Here is an 18,017-nt window from a genome sequence, read left to right as displayed (position 1 = left end):
ATACGTGAAACTCATATAATATTGTACATCAACTATACCTCAATATTTTTAAAAGTTAAAAATAAAATGTCCAATTTCAACAAAAAGTTACGAGATATGCCAAGAAACAGAAAAGGGGACTTTACACAGGAAAAAAAGTAGTCAGTAGAAACTGTCTTTCAGAGGTTTAGATGGTAGACTTACCAGACAAAGACTCCAAAGAGTGTATTATGAATATGTTCAAAGAACTAAAAACAAGCCATGCCATAGATTTAAAAGAAGGTTTGATGATGAATACCAAGAGAGAGCTAGAAATTGTTTTCTTCACAAGGACCAAATGGAAATTCTGGAGTCTGAAAGTATAATAACAAAATTTTAAAAAACTCACTAGAGGGGCCCAACGGCAGAGCTGAGCCAGCAAAAGAATCAATGAACTCGGTGCTAGATCAATAGAGTTTAACCAATCTGAAGAAAAGAAAGAAAAAGAATGAAGAAAATTCAACGGGGCATCAGGGACCTGTGGGACACTATCAGGTTTAGCGACGTACAAACATGGGACTACCAGAAGGAGAAGAGAGAAAGCAGCAGAAATAATAACAAGATCAACTTGGGGAGTATTGTCATCTTAACAATGTTGTCTCCTCATCCATGAACATGGAATGCCTTTCCATTGATTTAGGTCTTCTTAATTTCTTTCTGCAATGCTCTGTATACACCAAACAGGTGGATTTTTGAGCAGTACGCAAATGATACTTCAGTAAAGCTCTTTTAAAAAACAAGAATAAAAGGAAGTTTCTTGGGTGCTTACACTGTGTCCCACAGCCTGGACTATCATTCTGTTGGCAGGACAATGAGTTCTTCTCTTCTAGAGATTGAATGTTCTTGATAACTAATCACAAAGTCCTAGACACCTCCCAGGGATTAATCTATATGCATATTACCCCCCCCCCGCATCAACCTTATGAATTTTCACGACTGGATTTTTCCATCAAACTAAGAGAACCAGGTCACGCCTCCTCCTCATTACTACAAAGCCTGCTTCCTACAGCCCCTGCTTATTCACTCTGCACCTAAGTGCAACCCCTGGGTGGCCCTGTGCGGTGTGCAATGTCCTCCTCCCCCAGGCTGTGAATATATGTGGCTTATATACTGCTGTCTTTCTCAGTTGTGCAGTGCTGGGTGTTGTTTATTTGGTCCTCTCATACCGTTTCAGGTGGGCTGAACAGAAGATAATCAGAACAGTATGGCTATTTCCCTGATGATCATACAGGTACTACTGAACTGTAAGGGATAGAATCAACGGTCCACTTCTCTGGCAACGTGCAGACCTCCATCCTCCTCCTAACATTGGGAATCTGCCATGACTCTCACTGTTTCTGTTCCCACACCCCACACTAAAAAAAGAAAGAAAAAAACCACCTGATCTCTCCTTTTTCTTTCTCCCCCCACCACACACCCCACCTTCATCTCTATCTCTCTCTACATCTATTTCTATCTCTCAGGCCTGGCATAAATTTCTCAGTGAGTCCAGGCTTTCACAGAAAGCAAGAGGTGGTGTTTCTTTGTTTTGTTTTTGTTTTCATTTTTTTTGGCCACAGAACACACCTTGTGGGATCTTAGTTCCCTGACCAGGAATTGAACCTGGGCCTCCACAGTGAAAGCACGGTGTCTTAACCACTGGACCACACCAGGGAATTCCACAAGAGGCTATTTTTAACACTCAAAGATTCTAGGAAAAGATTCATTGGGGATCTCAGGTTAGTGGAATTTCAGTGTTTGATTTTTTTTTTAGGAGGGGAATACAGTAGAAATATTTTAGTGTGACAACGCAAATATTATGGGTTGTATGTGAGTTTCAAAACGGAATGATCGGGACTTCCCTGGTGGTGCAGTGGTTAAGAATCCGCCTGCCAATGCAGGGTACACGGGCTCCATACCTGGTCCGGGAAGATCCCACATGCCACAGAGCAACTAAGCCCGTGCGCCACAACTACTGAAGCCCAGGTGCTTAGAGCCCATGCCCCGCAACAAGAGAAGCCAAGCAATGAGAAGCCAGCGCACCGCAACGAAGACCAACGCAGCCAAAAAATTTTTAATTAATTAATTTGAAAAAACCTGAATGATCCAAGTTCACTGTGTGTACTGTGGGATTTCCACATTAGTCCTCTCATTATAGGAGTAAAAAGTTATAAATAGATAATATGCAAAACTGGAAAGCTAATTCTATAGCGTTATCCCTGTTTCCTTCTTGCCATTTTCCCTTGGCAAATGCATGGGACCCTGACACATTCCTATCTTCAAGGAAAAGCCATGTCTGTTCGTTAATTATTACCCCTATCCTAACACAAGAAATAGATATCCTTGCTGCTTGCCTTAACTTGAGTCAAGTCTGTCACTGATACTTTCATTGGACATAGGATCTGTTTCAGCTGATCATATTCTCTCCCTTGCACCACCGTTACTCCTTTCTACTCAACACCAACCACACCTAATCCTTCCAGGAATGCACCTATTAACTATTTCTCCTATTCAAGGAAACTAGCAGCCTCACAAAATAGAAGAAGTGAAAAAGGGCTTCCCTGGTGGCACAGCGGTTAAGAATCTGCCTGCCAATGCAGCGGACACGGGTTCGAGCCCTGGTCCGGGAAGATGCCACATGCGTGGAGCAACTAAGCCTGTGCGCCACAACTACTGAGCCTGCGCTCTAGAGCTCGTGAGCCTCAAGTACTGAAGCCCGCATGTCTAGAGCCTGTGCTCTGCAGCAAGAGAAGCCACCGCAGTGAGAAGCCCGCACGCCGCAACGAAGAGTAGCTCCCGCTCACCGCAACTAGAGAAAGCCCGCACGCAGCAACAAAGACTCAACTCAGCCAAAAATAAATTAATTAATTAATTTTAAAAAAAGTGAAAAGGGGGTTAGTGATGAGGAATAAAAGGAGAAGAGGAGGTGATGGGTGATGGAAGGAGAGAAGGGAGAGGAGATGGAAAGGAAAGAGGAGGCTGAGAGCAAGGAAAGTGGGGAGATGGAGAAAAGGGGAAAGAGGAAGGGGAGAGGGAGGGGGAAGAGGAAGGAAACGGGAGAGAGAGAAGAGCTGTAATATTAACTATGTACCCAACACTGTGGTGAGAACTCTACACTGAATCACCTAATGGAGTCTCACCAAGTTTTAGTGGAAGGACTAAAAAGAGCACCGTTTTACATATAAGAGAGCAAAAGTTCAGAAAAAGTGAAATAAATTTCCCAGGATGTGACAGCTACTGAAGGTGAAAATGAAGATCAGACTCCAAATTCTAAATCTATACTATGCTACCCTTCAGGATGGATTCAAGCCATGTATGTGCCAACCACTAAAGAGATAATGTGATGTAATTGTAAGAATATCTGTTCCAAACTCAATCCTGCCCCCCCCAAATTATCCTTTATGAGCCTCAGTTTTCCCTTCTGTAAATGGGAGCAGCCAACTCCCCTTGCAAGATATTGGTGGGGATTCTACACACTCATAAGGTGCTCAATAAATAAATCCTTTCTTCTCCAGTGGTATTTACTTGACCTGTGATCAAACAGGCTTGGGATGGGAGGGGGAGAGCGAATTTGGACCTTCAAGTCACAGGACAGCGACCCTAAGCGAGGGAAAGAAAAGAGACACTTCAAAGATGATTTCTTCTGGTGCAGAGAATTCTAACCAGATTAAAGGTAAAGACACGCTCTTGAAATCAAGAAACATTAGCCAATAAAAGAATGAAACAAAGCGACACAAAAGAGAATGTGCAGAGAAGGAAGCAATAGGCATTTCGGGATATCTAATTCTCTTAAATTAGTGAGAAGCCTTTGATGTAGAGAAAAGCAATAAACCAAGAAACAAAATGCAGAGAAATACCCAGATTCAGACAAAAGAGCTGGAGGAAGTTCACTTTCTTTTGTTTCCAAAAGGGAGAAAAGCCACCTTCACAAATTCTCTCATTCCACCTCCCTTTAAAAACAAAAACTGTCTATTGGATTTTCTGCATAACTAACTACATCATCAGGAAAAGGAGAATGCCACAGTATATTAAAAGATGACTATACCATATCCAAGTTGAATTTTTCTAGGGAAAGAAATGTGGGTTCAGAATTAGAAAATCTAGCAATTCCATCAACAGATTAAACACAAACATCACACAAAATCAGGAGCGCGAGAGAACATGATTCAGTTTTTCCTCCATCAGCTGGGGGAACTTTTAATTTGGTGTCACTGACTCACAGAACTAAAAGTGACAGCAATAACAGCTAACATTTACAGAACACTTACAATGAGCCAGGAATGCGCCAAGAGCTTTATAGGCATTATCCATTTAATACTCAACCTTTCATTCCCACTGCAATCCTCTGAGCAAGATATTTATTTATTAACTTTTATACAAAAGGAAATGAAGCCTCAGAGAGTTGATATAACTTGCCCAAGGTCACACAGTAAAGTAGCTGAGCTAGTTTTTGTTGTTGTTCTTGCTTTTTAGCAGTAGAATTGTTTTTTTAAAAAATAGCATCTTGGGGCTTCCCCGGTGGCGCAGTGGTTGAGAGTCTGCGTGCCAGTGCAGGGGACGTGGGTTCGTGCCAAGGTCCGGGAAGATCCCACATGCCACGGGGCGGCTGGGCCCGTGAGCCGTGGCCGCCGAGCCTGCGCGTCCGGAGCCTGTGCTCCGCAACGGGAGAGGCCACAACAGTGAGAGGCCCGTGTACCGCAAAAAAAAAAAGAGTTAATGATTAGGAAAATATGAACATGTAGTAACAAAGAAAAACTGTTGGGCCAGGAACTTGGTAACAATTTAAACAATAGGTCAGCCATATAGCAGAGTCACAGGAGTTTTAGTTCCCCGCTAAAGGACATAGATAACAATGTCTGATGTACATTACTGTTTTTTTACAGAAACCAGACTTTCACCAGATGGAAACTGCTAACTACAAGCACATGGACCCCAGACTAATTGAGCCCAGAAGGTTGATGATGTTGATGCCCCAAACATCCTGTTACCTCACTACCAACCAATCAGAAGAATGTCCACCAGCTGATCAGGTACCCTGCAACCCACATCCCTAAAGTTGCCTTTAAAAACCCTTGCCTAATCAAAACTACAATGAGGTACCACCTCACGCCAGTCAGAACGGCCATCATTAGAAAGTCTACAAATAACAAATGCTGGAGAGGGTGTGGAGAGAAGGGAACCCTTTTACACTGTTGGTGGGAAAGTAAATTGTTGCAGCCACTATGGAAAACAGTATGGAGGTTCCTTAAAAAACTAAAAATAGAGTTGCCATATGATCCAGCAATCCCACTCCTGGGCATACACCCAGAAGAAACTATAATTTGAAAAGATACATGCACCCTTATGTTTATAGCAGCACTACTTACAATAGCCAAGACATGGAAACAACCTAAATGTCCATCAAAGTTGAATGGATAAAGAAGATGTGGTATATATATATATATACAATGGAATACTACTCAGCCATTAAAAAGAATGAAATAATGCCATTTGCAGCAACGTGGATGGACCTAGAGATTATCATACTAAGTGAAGTAAGTCAGACAGAGAAAGACAAATACCATATGACACCACTTATGTGTGGAATCTAAAATAAGATACAAATCAACATATCTAGGAAACAGGAACAGACTCACAGATATAAAGAACAGACTTCTGGTTGCTAAGGGGGAGGGGGTTTGGGAAGGGATGGATTAGGAGTTGGGATTAGCAGGTGCAAACTATTATATATAGGATGGATAAACAACAGGGTCCTACTGTATAGCAAAGGGAACTATATTCAGTATTCTGTGACAAACCATAATGGAAAAGAATATATAATATTATATGTATGTATGTATGTATAACTGAGTCACTTTGCTGTACAGAAGAAATTAACATAACATTGCAAATCAACTATACTTCAATAAAATAAAAAAATTAAAAATAAAAAAAAACAACAACAAATCAAACCTTGCCTGAAAGCCATCAGGGAGTTCAGGTCTTTTGAGCACTAGCTGCCCATTCTCCTTGCTTGGTGCCCTGCAAATAAACACTGTACTTTCCTTCACCACAACCTGGTGTCAGTACATTGGCTTTGCTGTGCATCGGGTGAGCAGACCCAATTCCAAGTTCAGTAACAATGTACAACACATTTTAACAAATTTTAAAAGCACAAACCTTTACATTCTCAAGGTGTTTCTTCTCTATTATTAATGTGTGAGGGATGTTTCCCACCTCAACCCCCATCTCAGGCCTGGGAGGGCAGGCATCATTGCCCACTACATAAAATCAGGAGGTGTATGGTGCCCACATGTGCTCATCTCATAAACGATGATTGGTCATTCCAATCAAAACTCTATTCACTCTCTGAGAACTCAAGTCCTCAAAAATTCTAAATCTTTTGCTACTTTTCCCCTTAAAAATTTTAACAGACTATTTTTTTCAGAGCAGTTTTAGGTTCACAGCCCGAGTTCAATCCCTGATTGGGGAACTAAGATCCCACAAGCTGCGTGCCAAAAAAAAAATTCCATACACATAGAAAAGTTTAATGAATAGAACAACACATACCCATATACTCTCCACCCAGGTCAAACAATTATTAACTTTTTGCCATATTTGCTTGCTCTCTCTTCCTCCCCACCCTGCCACTTGTACTGTTGTTGAATCCTTGAAAGTAAATTTAGACATCATGACTTTTCACCCCTACACATTTCAACATGCATCTTCCAAGAATAAGGACAATCTTCTATAGAGACACAATACCATTATGACATATAAGAAAATTAAGTCTCTGGAAACCCAAATCTCTACACGTGTTTCATTAAAATGTACATCTCACTTTCATTACTTTAAAAACACTACGGCTGTTACTTGCAATAAGTTTTCCATCCCTGGTAGCAGAAACCACTTTCAATAAGCATTATAAAAATAAAATGGCAAGAGAGGGCACAATTATCATAATCATCATATTAAAAAATAACAAAAAGTTAACAATAGTTTCATAATATCATTGAATATATATCTTTGTCTGAACATTCCCAAATGTTCCAAGAATGTCTTCTGGAGCTTATTTGTGTTTTAACTAAAAGGCAATCTAGGTCCATGCACTGCATTTGGTTGCTATGCCTCTTTAGCTTTTTAAATTTAGAATAGCATTCACAATTTTCTTGGGCAAGACTTAGGCAAGAGGGCACATTTTAGAGTGTCACACACACACACACACACAGATCTGGCACTCAGCAATGGTTCAGGACAATCCAAAGCCCTAAGCGTCAGCTCTTGTGTCTAACACCAGTCAGGCCTCAGAGAAATACTTCTCCACAGCCCTTGTCCTATGTTCTTGAAACAAATATCATAAAGTCCTGTGAGTTGCACCATTATCAAAGCCAGAGATAAACACTCTGTCAAGCTTTGGAGGATGGGAAGGAGTTGAGTGACAGAAGCACTTAGGTAAGAGAAAAGAGGAATTTTCCTCTCAGATGAAAGAACACCGAAAGTTATTGCATAATGAAATATTTCCCGGCAGTGAAAAGCATTCTCTCTCTCTCTCTTTCAAATAGTCCAAGTTGTGATTCTGGAGGGATTCATAAATGAGTTTGATATTAGTAGTTGCTCAAGGTAGCTGTGTGGGGTTGAATAGTGTCCCCCCAAAATTCTTGTCTACTCAGAACCTCAAAATGTGACCTTATTTGGAAATAAGTTCTTTGCAGACATAATCAGTTAAGTAAGGTCATATTGAATATTACAGTAGGCCCTAAATCCAATGACTAGTATCTTTATAAGGGGAGGAGAGGACACACACACACACACACACACACACACACACACACACAGAAGAAAGCCATGTGAAGATGGAGGCAGAGACTGGAGTGGTGCAGCTATAAGCCAAGGAATGCCAAGAGCATTCTTTAATTTCTTTCAGCGATGTTCTGTTATTTTCATTGTACAAATCCTTCACTTTCTTGGTTAATTCCTAAGTATTTTATTCTTTTTGATGCTATTATAAATAGAACTGTTCTTGTAATTTCCTTTTCAGATTGTTCACTGTTCACGTATAGAAATGAAACTGATTTTTGTGTGTTGAATTTGTATCCTGCTACTTTGCTGAATTCATTTGTTAGCTCTGAAAGGTTTTTTTTTTTTTTTTTTTGAAAGGTTTTTTTTTGTGTGTAATCTTTAGGGTGTTCTACATACAAGATCATATATGCAAATAGAGATAATTTTACTTCTTCCTTTCCAATTTGGATGTCTTTCATTTCTTTTTCTTGCCTAACTGGTCTGCTAGAACTTCCCTAGTACCATATTGAATAGAAGCAGTGAAAACAGACATTCTTGCCTTGTTCCTGATCTTACAGGAAATGCTTTCAGTCTTTCACCATTGACTATGGCACTGTGGATTTTTCATATATGACTTTAATTATGTTGAGGTAGTTTCCTTCTATTCCTAGTTTGTTGAGTGTTTTATCATGAAAGGATGTTGAATTTTGTCAAATGCTTTTCCTGCATTAAGATGATCATGTGTGTTTATTTTTTCTTTCATTCTGTTGATGTGGTATATTACATTGATCGACTTTCATTTGGTGAACCATCCTTACATTCTAGGAATAAATCTCATACTTGGCCTTGGTTTATAGTCCTTTTAATATGCTGATAAATTATGTTGCTAGCATTTTCTTGAGGATTTTTGAATCAATGTTCATAAGGATATTGGCCTGTAGTCTTCTTTTCTTATAGTATCTTTGTCTGGCTTTGGTATCTGATTAATGCTGGTCTCACAGAATGTGTTAGAAAGTGTTCCCTCCTCTTCATTTTTTTTGGGAAAAGTTTGAGAAGAATTGGTATTAGTTCTTTTTTAAATGTTTGGTAGAATTGACCGGTGAAGCCATCAGGTCAAGGGTTTTCTTTGTTGAGAGATTTTTCTTATTGCTGATTCAATCTCTTTACTAGTTACAGGTCTTTTCAAATTTTCTATTTCTTTATGATTTAGTCTTGGTAGGTTTTGTGTTTATAGGAATTTGTCCGTTTCATCTAGGTTACCCAATTAGTTAGAGTACAATTGTTCACAATACTCTCTTATAATCCTTTCTGTCGAATCGGTAGTAATACCCGCAGTTTCATTTCTGATTTTAATAAATTAAGTCTCTTTTTTCGTAGTCCATCTAGGTAAAGGTTTGTTAATTTTGTTGACCTTTTAGAAGAACCAACTTTTGGTTTCATTGGTCTTCTCTATTGTTTTCTATTCTCTATTTTGTTTATCTCTGCTCTAATATTTATTATTTCCTTCCTTCTGTTAGCTTTGGGCTTGTCTGCTCTTCTTTTTCTAGTTCCTTAAGTTGTAAAGTTCGATTGTTGATTTAGTATCTTTCTTATTTTTTAATGTAAGCATTTATAGCTATAAATTTCCCCCTTAGCATTGCTTCCACTATTTCTAATTTTCCCCATGATTTCTTCTTTGATTTATTGCTTGTTTAAAAGTGTTGTTTAATTTCCACAACTTGGTGAATTTTCCAGTTTTCCTTTTGTGATTAATTTCTAACTTCATCCCATTATGGTCAGATAAGATAAATACGTTGTACGTATCTTTATTTTAAATCTGTTGAGACTTCATTTGCCACCTAACTTATGGTCTATCCTGGAAAATGTCCCATGTACACTTGAGAATAATGTGTATTCTATTGTTGTTGGGTAGAGCGCTCTGTATACGTCTGTTAGAGTTAGTTGTTTTTTTTGTGTTAAGTCCTCTATTTCCTTACTTAACCACTGTCTAGTTGTTCTATCCATTAGCATGAATGGAGTATTGAAATCTCCAACTATTACTATCTCTCCTTTCAACTTCAGTTTTTGCTTTATATATTTTGATAGTTGGTCATTAGGTGTGCATATGTTATAATTTTATATCTTCTTGCTGTAGTAAACCGTTTATTAACATATAATGTCCTTCTTTGTCTCTTATAAACTTTTGATTTAAAGTCTATTTTGTCTGATACCATATAGCCACCCCCACTCCCTTTTGTTTACTGTTTGCATGAAATATCTTTTTCCATCCTTTCACTGTCAACCTGTTTGTGTCTTTGGATCTCAAGTGAGTGTCTTGTAGACAGCATACAGTTGGATCATATATTTTTGCCCATTCTACCAATCTCTATCTTTTGATTGGAGAGTTTAATCATTTACAATTAAAGTAATTACTGATAAGGAGGGACATGCTTCCGTCATTGTGCTATTTGTTTTCTGTATGCTCTTTAGCTTTTTTGTCCCTCATTTCCTGCATTACTGTCCTCTTTTGTGTTTAGTTGATTTTTTGTAGTAAAATGTTTAAATTCCTTTCACATTTCCTTTTGTGTATATTCCATAGCTGTTTTCTTTGTGGTTACCATGGGATTACATTTAACTCCCTAAAGTTATAACACTCTAATTTGCATTTATACCACCTTATCTTCAATAACACACAAAACTCTGTTCATTTACAGCTCCATCCCCACCCCCTTTAGGTTATTAATGTCACAATATTACATCTTTAAATATTGTGTGCCCCCTAAATAAATGAATAATTATTTGTAATGGATTAGACTCTTCAATAAGGTAGAAAACAAGACTTAGAGTTACAAACCAAAGTTACAGTTATACTAGCTTTTACTAATAATTGGGTTTTTTCTCTTTAATTGTATTAGTCCCTTAAATCATGTAGAAAACAAAAAGCACAGTTACAAACCATTGTTACAATACTAGCTTTTATAATTGCCCATGTATTTACCTTTATTGAGATCTTTATTTCTCCATACAGCTTCAAGTTACTATCTAGTGTCTTAATTCTACTCTGCAGGACTCACTTGAGCATTTCTTGCAAGGCAGGTCTAGTGGTCAGGAACTCCCTCAGCTTTCATTTATGTGGGAATGTCTTAACTTCTCCCTCACTTTTGAACGACAATTTTGCTGGGTATAGAATTCTTAGTTGACAGGTCTTTTTCCTTTCAGCCCTTTGACCCTCTGTCTTCTGGCCTCCAAAGTTTCTGATGAGTAATTTTCTGGATATCTTATTGAGCATCCTTTGTATGTGATGATTTGCTTCTCTCTTGCTGCTTTCAAGATTCTCTCTTTGTCTTTTGAAAGTTTGATTATAATGTGTCTCAGGGCAGCTCCTTCTGAGTTCATGTTACCTGGAGTTTGTGGAACTTTCTGGATATTTATATTCATGTTTTTCATGAAATTTGGGGATTTTTCAACCATTATTTCTTCAAATATTCTCTCACTGTGCTCTCTCTCTCTCTCTCTCCATTTTCTAGGACACCCATGATTCGTGTGTTGGTTTACTTGATGGTATCCCACAGGACCCTTAGGTTGTGCTCACTTTTCTTCAATCTTTTTTTCTGTTATCTCATACTTGATAATTTCCATTATTTATATTCAAGCCCACTAATTCTTTCTTTTGCCTGATCAAGTCTGCCTTTGAATCCCTCAACTGAATTTTTCACTTCAGTTATTGTACCTTTCAGCTCCAGAATTTCTTTTTGGTTTCTTTTTAGGTTTTCTATCCCTTTATTGATATTTTCATTTTGTTCACACATTGTCTTCTTGACTTTCTCCATATCTTCCTTTAGTTCTTTGAGAATTTTAAGACAGTTGTTCTAAAGTCTTTGTCTAATATATCTGCCATTAGGTCTTTTTCAAGGACAGTTTCTGTTAATTTTTTTTTTCCTTTGAATGGCCATACTTTCCTGTTTCTTTGTATGCCTTGTGATTTTTTTTTTGGTTGAACACTGGACATTTGAATCTAAGGAAGTGGTAATTCTGGACATCAGATTCTTCCCCTCCCCCAGGGTTTGTTGTTTTTATTGTTTTCATGGAAGTTTCAGGTTGTTGGGGTTTTTTTGATTGTTGTAGGCTGTCTCTGTGCAGAGGATCAGCCTGAGGTGTAAACTTAAGTTCTTCTCAGGTCTTTTCTGAGCCTCTTCTTGGATATGCACTGTCGCTTCCTAATTTTCCCCATATGTGTAGTTGTTTTTCAATGTCCTTGTTTTTAATGTCTGGCTCTCAAAAGGGGAAAAAGTAAAAATGAACGGGGGAGAAAAGGTACCAGCCAGGTAAGTCACCTGGAAGTCAGTCTCAGCTGGAGAGAGAGGGGCTCACAACAATGGGGGAAGGTGCAACAACCTCAGCTGCCCACCTCTTTGTCTGCGATCAAAGGCGGCAATCAGGGCTTCCCTGGTGGCGCAGTGGTTGAGAGTCCGGCAGGGGACACGGGTTCGTGCTCAGGTCCGGGAAGATCCCACATGCTGCGGAGCTGCTGGGCCCGCGAGCCATGGCCGCTGAGCCTGCGCGTCCGGAGCCTGTGCTCCGCAACGGGAGAGGCCGTAACAGTGAGAGGCCCGCGTGCCGAAAAAGAAAAAAAAAAAAAAAAGCGGCAATCAGTGATCAGAGCACAGATCCCTGACATTTGGAGGACAGGGTCCTTGCTGCCCTCTAGCTCCCACAAGCTGCATGCAAATTGCTCCTGGAACACAACATAGCAGCCTGTCACACGGCTGGGGGTGTTGGATGGGTAGCTGCTACTGTGCTGAGAGATGAGATTGACTGAAATGAACCGCAATTTACCATCAAGCTTTCCTCTGGAAGTTGTTAAGCCTTCAACAGACTCCAGAGTTCCAAAACAGTTATATCAGACAGACACTGCCAGTGCAACTGTTGTCCAGGTGGGGAGACAGATTCCTAGTGCTTCTTACTCTCCCATCTTCCCACTGTTTGCCATAGTTATTTAGGCTGAACAGCTTAGATCGGTAGTTCTAACTACAAAGTAAAAGGGAATTTGTGGGGCAAAGGAGCATGTTAAATGACACCACAGGGATACGATCAGTGAAATCCAGACTGCAGGAACTCTGAAAGACAGTGACCTAGCTTTGTCAAAAGTTAATTTTAGTGGAATAAAAAGAGACAGGAAGGAAGCTACAGCTTCAAAGAGACTTAAACACACAAAATCAAGTGCAATGTGTAAACCTCACTTGGATCCTGACTTGAAAAAACAAGAAAAGATATTTTTATGAGACAGGTAAGGAAATCTATTCATTGATTGGCTATTTAACCATACGAGGTATTTTAAATTCTATTAGACATGAGAACGGAAACTATGCATTTCAACATGACTTAATGGTTTGTTCCAAGAAAGTCTTGCCTAGAAGGATAAGTCTGAAAAAGAATAAATAATTCATTATTTACCCCCGGAAATGCATGCGAACCAATTTATCTAAGCAAACAGTTTATTCACCTGGGCAAACAGCTCCCCTTTCAGGATTACAGATTGCTCACTTATTACACTACAGTTTGCTTATCAAGGCTTGTTTGAAGACTGTGTTCACCAACCCTGCATTATTGTGCCATAATCGTTGCTTAATCTTATCCAGTTCCTTGCTTTGAAAAACCCATCTCAAGTAGCCTTACTTAATTTTCCCCTTTGTGGCACTACTGACATTCTGTGGTCTTTGTGAGAGCCAACTGTTAACAGGTATAATAATATTTTTCTGGCATGTTTATTTAAAAGGGGGGGGCTTAACATATCTGGACAAAACTGTAATTCATAAAGATACATGCACCCCAAAATTCATAGCAGCACTATTTACAATAGCCAAGACATGGAAGAAACCTAACTGTCCATTGACAGATGAATGGATAAAGAAGATGTGGTGTATATATACACCATGGAATATCAGCCATAAAAAAGAATGAAATAATGTCATTTACAGCAACATAGATGGACCTAGAGATTATCATACTAAGTGAAGTAAGTCAGAAAGAGAAATACAAATACCATATGATATCACTTATATGTGGAATCTAAAATATGACACAAATGAACCTATCTATGAAACAGAAACAGACTCACAGACACAGAGAACAGACGTGTAGCTGCTAAGGGGGAGGGAGTTTGGGATTAGCAGATGCAAACTATTATATACAGGATGGATAAACAACAAGGTCCTACTGCATAGCACAGGGAACTATATTCAATATCCTGTGATAGACCACAATGTAAAAGAATATAAAAAATAACGTGCATATATATATATACATATACATATGTATAACTGAAGCACTTTGCTGTACAGCAGAAATTAACACATTGTAAATCAACTATACTTCAATTTAAAAAAACAAAAAAGGGGGTACATATTTTTGAAGAAATATACTGAAGGATTTACAAATTTCATGAAACAAAGTCTGAGATTTGCTTCAATGTAATATGGGATGGAGAGAGGTGGGGGCATAGAAGAATAACATCGACCATAAGTTGAAAATTGTTGAAGCTCATTGGTAGCTACATAGGGTTTCCTATACTATTTTTGTCTACTTATGTATATGTTTGAAATCGTCCAAAATAAGTTTTTTTTTAAGTTGAGAGTTACTTTTTTTTTTTTTAATAAATTTATTTATTTCATTTATTTATTTTTGGCTGCGTTAGGTCTTTGTTGCTGCGCACAGGCTTTCTCTAGTTGCGGTGAGCGGGGGCTGCTCTTCGTCCTGGTGCGCGAGTTTCTCATGGCAGTGGCTTCTCTTGCTGCGGAGCACGGGCTCTAGGTGCGCGGGCTCAGTAGTTGTGGCGCACAGGCTTAGTTGCTCCGCGGCATGTGGGATCTTCTTGGGCCAGGGCTCGAACACATGTCCCCCGCATCGGCTAGCGGATTCTCAACCAGGTGGATTGTTCCCTGTGCCACCAGGTTAGTCCCCAAGAGTTTTTCTGGGTTTTTCTGCGGTACGCGGGCCTCTCACTGCTGTGGCCTCTCCCGTTGCGGAGCACAGGCTCTGGACGCGCAGGCTCAGCGGCCATGGCTCACGGGCCCAGCCGCTCCACGGCACGCGGGATCCTACCGGACCGGGGCACGAACCCGCGTCCCCTGCATCGGCAGACGGACTCCCAACCACGGCGCCACCAGGGAAGCCCCCCAAGAGTTTTTTTAAGTGTGCTACTCAAACCACATCATTGGAGCTATGCTTGATCTTCCTCTCCTACCCTATTAGCATATCGAACCTTCAAATTTCCTCTAGAATCTGACCATTTCTCATGACCTCCACTGCTACTTCCCTGGTCCAAGCCACCACATTTTCCCACCTTGGTTATTGCAATGGTCTCTATGTTTCAACCTTTGCTCTTCCCCAATCCCCTTCTATTCTCAACACAGCAGCCAGAGAGATCCTTTTTAACAATAAGTCTAGAGATTCCCTGGCGGTGCAGGGGTGAGGACTTGGCGCTTTCACTGCTGAAGCCCAGGTTCTATCCCTGGTCGGGGAACTAAGATCCCCCAAGCTGCGCAGTGAGGCCAAAAAAAAAAAAAAAGGCTAAGAGTCAAGGTCAGGTCAAAGTTCTTACAACGGCCTACAAGGTCCTACACTCTCTATACCAACCCCTTTCTCTCTGACCCCTTCCCCTAAGACACATGCCTTGGGCCCCTCTACCCCCTCTATGCCAGCCACACTGACCTCCTTCCTGTTCTGCTAAGGCACCAGGCACACTCCTACCTCAGGACCTTTGCACTTGCTGTTCCTTCTGGTGCCTTCTTCAGGTCTTCACACAAATGTCCCCTTCTCAAGGAGACCTTCGCTGACCACCCTATATAAAACTGCAACCATCTTCCCCAACCCAGGCACTCCCTCTTCCCCACCTGTTTTCTCTCCTTTGCACTCATCGCCATCATATGTCAAACTTTACAGTATTTAGTGTCTCCCTCCTTAGAAAACAAGTCCCACATGAGCAGGGATTTTTGTCTATTCTGTCCCTGAGGTAGCCTGAGTGACTGGAACAGTGCCTGGAACAGAATAGGTACCCAGTAAATATTTATCCAATGACTTTGGTCACTATTGTCTTCCCTACGGTGTCCTCGGCCACTTCACTATTCCTCCAGTGTTCAAATTTAGGTGCTAAATCCAGATGGGATACTTGGGAAAGCAAGTTTGAATTTTTAAAAAATTATCCTAGCAGAAGAGAGGCAGGGCCTTAATTAGCACTGCAGTCTACAGCGGTGCATGTAAATGATGCACCGTGGAGCAGAACACTGTGAAGGGTGCCTCTGGGGTGGTGCCCCTCAGTGGTGGACCCAGGTCTTCAGACAATGGCATTACCCATAAATGATCTAGTGTGCTAGCAGATTGGAAAATATGCTCAATTTCCCTCCCTGGGAACCCAGGAAATGCAAACTAAAACAACAATAAATTACCTTGGCAGCTTTCCAAACAAGGGAAGGAACTAGTCAGAAATGAGCAAACTTTGTTCAAGACAAACTTTTAATGCAGTGTTTTGATTTTCTCAGCATGTCTCAAGACAAATGACTCAGATTCCTGACTCATTTTAAAAGACAGAAATAATAGGAGACTTCCCTGGCGGTCCAGGGGTTAAGACTCAGCACTTCCACTGCAGGGGGCACTGGTTCTATCCCTGGTCCAGGAAACTAAGATCCTGCATGCCGCATGGCTCAGCAAAAAAAAAAAAAAAAAATTATATGGTGGAGTTGAAAAATACCAGTACCCACTTTGAAAAAAAATGTTTGGCAGTACCTACTCAGACTAACGTACGTTTGCCCGATGACCTCGTTAATTCCACATCTGGGTATATACCCAAGAAAAATGAGTGCATATCGCCATAGACAAGGATGCTCTATTCATAATAGCTAAAAACTGGAAAAAACCCACATGTCCATCAACAATAGACTTGGGTAAATAAGTGTGGTATGTTCATAAGATGAAATGCTTCACAGCAATATTTTTTTTTTGGCTGTACCGTGCCACTCACGGGATCTTAGTTCCCCCGACCAGGGATCGAACCCGGGCCACAGCACTGAAAGCGCCGAGTCCTAACCACCACCAGGGAATTCCCTTCACAGCAATTAAAAAAATAACAATACTGCTACATGCAACAACATGGCTGAATCTCACAACACAATGTTGAGTGAAAGAAGACAAAAGAGTACATAATTGAATGATTCCTTTTATGTAAGTATCAACTCATGGTGAGAGAAATCAGAAAGTGGTCACCCCTGGGTGGTACTGACTGGAAGAGGGCACAAGGGAACCTTCTGGAATGATTAGAATGTTCTATATCTGGACCTAGGTGGCAGTGACATGAATGAACACATATGTATACAAATATAAATGCATCAAGCTTCACACTTTGTATTCTAAGTTATACTGCAATAAAAAGTTTAAATTTTTAAAATTTTAAATAAATAGAATAGAATAAATGACTGGTATGTTGGTACTTTCAAGACACGCAATGCCAGAATGCAGGACTGGTCAGGTGGAGTACACACATGGAGAACTGGGCCCAGGTTCTTAGATTCCCACTCTCACCACAAGGTGGCTCTCTCTCCTCCCCCAAGCCTCTCTGACCAAGTCTCTGGGAGGGAAAACCAGCTGAAGATGACATTGCCCACTTAGAAGTATCACTGGTGGTGGAGGGTTGTGTGCTCCAGGAAAGGAGAGCATGGGCCTAGGGTGGGAATGCTGTATAATGATGCCGGCCTCACTACAGAGGACTGTAGCCCTTTCAAAGCTAGGTTTTGAATCCCAGCTCTGTCATTTCCTAGCTGTGTGACTTTGGGAATGTTCCTTAACTTCTCTGTGCCCCAGTATCCTCATTTATACAGTGGAAATAATAGTACTACATACCTTGTGGTGTGGTTGTTTCTGTTCGTGTGAAATGAGTTAGTCTTCACGAAGCTCTTAGAACATTACCTGGCAAAAAAGAAGAGCTCAAAGTCATTAACTGAATAATATTAAGAGATGAAATCTCAGTAACCAATAAGGGAAGACCTGGCATCCCACTTCTTCAGAAACCAACTGGGGATGGGGAGCTTGGCTAAACTGGAGATGCCATTCTGGTTTCTATGTTCTTTTCCAGAACCTGATGGCCCACTCATAGCCACCACAGCCAGTGCTGGTCCAAATCTGTGGCCCAGAGGGTTTCACGAATCTTTCTGTAGGTACCAAACTTGTGTGCCTCTGTGTGGGAGACAGAATAATGCCCTCCCTAAAATGTCACGTCCTAATCCCTGGGACCT

The 18,017-nt window shown here is 40.4% G+C and overlaps 1 long non-coding RNA gene across 1 annotated transcript in view; it reads right to left on the bottom strand.

Moving 5' to 3' along the window:
• LOC149744592 (uncharacterized) overlaps window positions 1-18,017 on the bottom strand; it is a 54,486-nt gene that overhangs the window by 30,928 nt on the left and 5,541 nt on the right. The window contains exon 2 of the long non-coding RNA XR_016390925.1: window positions 12,143-17,691. This is a non-coding gene — a long non-coding RNA (uncharacterized LOC149744592). The remainder of the gene's footprint in view (window positions 1-12,142; window positions 17,692-18,017) is intronic.

The sequence above is a fragment of the Delphinapterus leucas genome, chromosome 20, assembly GCF_059928025.1.
Source record: "Delphinapterus leucas isolate spDelLeu-1000000601 "Yukka" chromosome 20, BTC_Dleu_Yukka2, whole genome shotgun sequence".
Lineage (NCBI taxonomy): Eukaryota > Metazoa > Chordata > Mammalia > Artiodactyla > Monodontidae > Delphinapterus > Delphinapterus leucas.
Note: the sequence above shows the minus strand (reverse complement) of the source record. Positions and strands in the feature narration are given on the sequence as shown.